Source organism: Enhydra lutris, unplaced genomic scaffold (genome assembly GCF_002288905.1).
Source record: "Enhydra lutris kenyoni isolate GAN:26980312 unplaced genomic scaffold, ASM228890v2 scaffoldscaffold2, whole genome shotgun sequence".
Taxonomy (NCBI): Eukaryota; Metazoa; Chordata; class Mammalia; order Carnivora; family Mustelidae; genus Enhydra; species Enhydra lutris.
Genome location: NW_019154086.1, coordinates 69,884,904 through 69,889,579, shown reverse-complemented (window position 1 = coordinate 69,889,579; position 4,676 = coordinate 69,884,904). Strand labels below are relative to the sequence as shown.

The following is a 4,676-nucleotide window of genomic DNA, read 5'->3' as shown; positions in this document are numbered from 1 at the left end:
TTGATGTTAGGATCAAGGTCTTCATAATGGTGTATAAAGACCACAAAGAGATTGTCTTAAAGGAATTTCTAATTCCCCTTCCCCAATCTCTGCAGCTCACATGGCTTGCCCAAACAACAAGTTTATTGTCTTCACCTTTCTCAAGATTTTCTTATCTTGATTGCCTGTCTGGTCTGACCTGTGACCATTGTGATTGTCAACTGATTTTTATCCTTCAATTCTGACTCTGAGACCAATACACTCTAAATTGCTTCTGAACTCCAGCTTTACTGTAATTTTTCTACATCTTTGTAGATGGCTTGAGTTAATTTTTTTTTTTTTTTTTTTGTAATGGTTTTGTAATGGCTTGAGTTAATTTTCTCCCAAGGCTAATACAGGTCTTGTATTTTCAAACATTCTACATTCTCCCTAGATGGAGCTCATCACTCTACATTTATAAAGTTGGAACCAGGGGGACAATTCTAACTGTTATGTTGTATAGCTCTACTCAGAAATCAATTTACCCTGACAAAAATGAAATCTAAATATCACCAATAAAGACAGCTTTCAAAGCCATGTACCTAATTGTTTTCTAGAATTTTGTTTTCTTTTCTAATAAGAGAATAAGCAACATTATATAAAATTCAGGCCACATAAAATGTGGCTTGATTCCAGCTTTAACTATAATAATAAGAATGATTTAGGTGTTCCTGACACTGATGTATAATAATATGTCACCTATACTTCAAATAATTAAATAAATAAATAAATATAAATTTAAAAAAGAATGATTCAGGCATATTAGTAAAATAATGAAACATTTCTAAAGAAATTATGGGAACAGTTACAGCTTGGACACTGAGGATTGAAGGCACCTACCCTATCACAAAGCATATTTTCTATATTAACATGATTTTATTATTCCATTGCATTCATTAACATAATTTTACTATTCTATGAGACTCTTATCCAGGCAAATATATTTATTCTTTATTAGAGGAACTTCATGAAAGACCCGTAAGTGCTTCAATATAAACCATCAATAATTTTTATCATTAAACTTCTTGGAACCCTTAGCCCAAAAAGCATTGCTTTGTTGTTACTACCAATTCTAGTCTGATATATCCTGATTCTTACCCAGTCCTAATCAATCCCCCTCACTCTTCACATTGAAACACTACCTTAAATCAAACTTCAAATACTTAGTAAAATAGAATCTTGCCTACCCTGTTGGGACATTTGCAAAGTTCTTTTGAGGTGGTTTTCTCCCTTACAGTGGTAAGCGATGAACTCAAAATATTTTTTTTTCCAAATCTGTCTTATGAACACTTACAAGCTCTTTTATATATTCACATACCTACAAAAAATCCTTTTAGCTATAAACTTCTTTAAGTTATGACCACACCAATGATTAAGAGGATATAATTTGCATATAAATACGCAATCTGTGTGTATATACATGTGTGTGTGTATGTGTATATATGTGTGTGTGTGTGTGTGTGTGTGTGTGTGTGTGCATATAGATAGATTAGTCCAACCTCCTGGCATCCAGGGTTACTTTCATTGGTTTTTTTTTTTTTTTTCATCATCCCTTGGAAGGTAGAAATCAGAATTTTAACATTCAGGCACTGAATCTGAATTTTCTAAAATTTTTAACCTTCTGAAAATATGTGGTCTTCTTAAAGTAACATTTGGTTATTTTCTATGGGAAACAAATGGAGCAGAGTGAATTTTTAGAATTGATTAAATGTGATTATGAGTAGTATTTCTTTTTTTTTTTTTCCATCAGATTCCAATAAGAATCTTAAATGACTGAATTTTAATTCCAGGGATAAGGGATACAGAAAATCACATAAAGGATTCTCTGGTCTCCATTTTCAATTTATTCAATTGGTTTCTAAATATTTGTGATTTTCCCTCCTTATTTTCCCTATAAAATGCAATGCTAGTTGCAATGACAATGGCTCAAGTCTGCATAACAGGAAGAGGAGACAGCACGATGACACTACAAAAATAATTATTATTTGAAAATCATTCACTCATCTTAATTGCCACAGAGACAGAGCAGAAACCTTCCACCCCATTTCAATTCTGAAGCCAGAATATCCTGCTGCTTCTTTCTCCACTCTTATTACCCTGATATTCATTTAAACCAATTTCATTTTTGCAACAGTGTGTTTGATAATTATGTGAAGAGGTAAGAAAGCCGATGCATGAAAATTGAGGACCCTACATTTAAATACATTACCTTGCACTCCTTGGAGTTGCATACAAGAGTAATAAGCTTGGTAATAGTTCGTATTTGTGGTATTTGTTTTCAAGATTGGACATATTACATTCCTGGAGAGGTAGAAAGAAGACTAATAAAGAGTAAGGATTAATTTGTCAGAGAAAATGAGGAATGTGAAGAATCTCAGGTTATGTCAAGAGACATGTCCTGAATCTTCTATCCGCAGCTCTTTATGAGTTAACCATTTACTTTTGACCTTTCCTCAAAAGAGAAATGCAATCTTTGCTTAAAGAAATGTGGAGATGGAGATCCTCCTGGCTGACCTACATGCACAGCTGGTCAAGCACACCCTGACCTCATCCACCTTAGAGCTGTTTTAAATGTGATTGCATAGAATGGGCATCATTGGTTTCGGAACACATAACACAGGGATCAAACATGGCATCTAGCCACATAAAGGCACTGACCCTGCTGATGGTCCATGGGACCATTCTTGAGTGCTCCGAGTTTAGCAATACAGAAGTGTTCCAGGTCGTGCAGGTGCAACTTGGTCAGTCTCATCATCACCCTGTCGTGTGTGCCCCAGTTCGACTTGCAGGAGATGTCCCTTTCTTCAGTCTTGAAAGATGTTCTTGACAACCTGGACAGCCACCTGAAGAAATCTGAATACTTCTGTTTCCTCTGGTTCCTGCACAGGGAAAACATCAGTGTCATCTACTGGGACCACACTAAAAAGCCCCCCCTCCTCTTCAGCCAACTGGTTTGGGGACTATGCTATCAGATTCTATTTACTGGAGTTCTTGCTCTGGATCAGTTCCTTCCTGCTAGGCCTTTGATGCCTGGATCAATTGCTTCTTCCTCTAGCTCCAGTTAATTGGAAGGAGAGTAGCAACCTCAGCCACAAAACCTTCACCTATTGTGCTGCTTCAAGCCGCCCATCCAGGACAGGGCCATCCCCAGAGAGAAGACCAAGGAGGTACTGCTAGAACTGAAGGTCATGCTGGAGACCCACCCCAGGATGGTGGCCCACTACCCCATGGAGATGCTTCATCTCCCTGATGACATCTTTCTGAGTTCCTGCTTCCAGAAGAACAACTGCTACAGGAAAATTATTATTTACAGACCCATTGGCAAGGAAGTGCCATAGCTGGACTACAGGCTGGCTTAGGTGACCATCATGAAGTTGGTGAGGGGTAGGCCCCATTGGGACAAGGCCTGGAACTCTGCCTGGAAGAACATAGAAAATGTATCCATTGTTTTCGAAGTTCTGTGCCATCTGAGAAAAGCTGGACCCCACTGGGATGTTCCTGAATGTTATCTGGATGTGTTCTACTGAAGCAGAAACCAAAAATAAATTGAGCCTACCCATTCTTCCCCCAGGCCCCACTCCAATTAGATTGAAGGCTTGATGTCCTACTGGCCTGATGGGTAATATTACCTCTTTCTGTGGGCCTTCTGCCGCAACTCTCACAGCTGCTCCTACCCACAGCAGTGAGCTTGGATCTGGACAACTCTCCCTGTTCTCCTATTTCCTTTATCCTCACAACAACCCCATGCAAGGAAGAGCACCCAAATCCCTATTTTTATCTCCATGTGGCAGCTCCTTTTCCTGAACCTATAATCACTACATTTTGTTTTCTCAAGAAATAGAGAAACCCCAAAATGTTATGTTTCTTTAAGAGGCCAGGGATTTGGTCATTCATATGTTCACCTTGCCAGCTAGATGTCTGTAGCCCTGGGGCCCCATTAACGGGTTTGGGGCACAGTAGTCATTTGTAAAGTGCTCTGCCTCCTTTCACCCTTGAGAGTTTTTCAAATGCTCAGGTGAGTACACATCTGCCCTGGAGCCACCCTTTTCCTGCTTTTACCTATTGACTTGACCTCTTATAGCCTGACCTTCAAATATGTCTATTTCAGGGGATGTTTGAGGAGCAGGACCCTCCTTGCTTTCTTTTAAATAAAGACCAAGAATTGAAAAAAATAACTTTTATTATCAAAAATTTCAAAATAAAGGAAATCAAACATAAAACAGTCTTGCATGGCAAAAAATATAAAGGGAAAATTACAGAGGAAAATTATTATTCTAGATTCTTTTAAAAAGAAATAAGTAGGCATACATCAAGTGATTATACCTTCCTTTAAGTATGCTAATATTACACAGTAAAAAGAGCCAATGTGAAAAACCACATGGATATATATGATATAAATAGAAAACATATTTCTGCTAATATGTTAATATTTTTTCTATAGTTAATTTTTTAATTAGTTAATATTTTTCTGTAGTTAATTTTTACATCTGTTTCTACTATCTTAGTCTATTTTAGATCGTAAGTTCTAAGAGGTCAAAATCTTTGAATATTCCTAGTCAGTTCAATGTGCACTAGAAGTTTGAAAATCTGTGACAAAAGTGTGAGCTAAGATATTCATTTTCAACTAGATGTATTTATCCCACAATCTGCTCTTTTAG

General features: G+C 37.2%; 1 pseudogene; it reads left to right on the top strand.

The window, feature by feature from the left end:
- The first annotated feature begins 2,604 nt into the window (after positions 1-2,604).
- On the top strand, positions 2,605-3,618 carry LOC111146618 (annotated as a pseudogene).
- Positions 3,619-4,676: the final 1,058 nt, after the last annotated feature.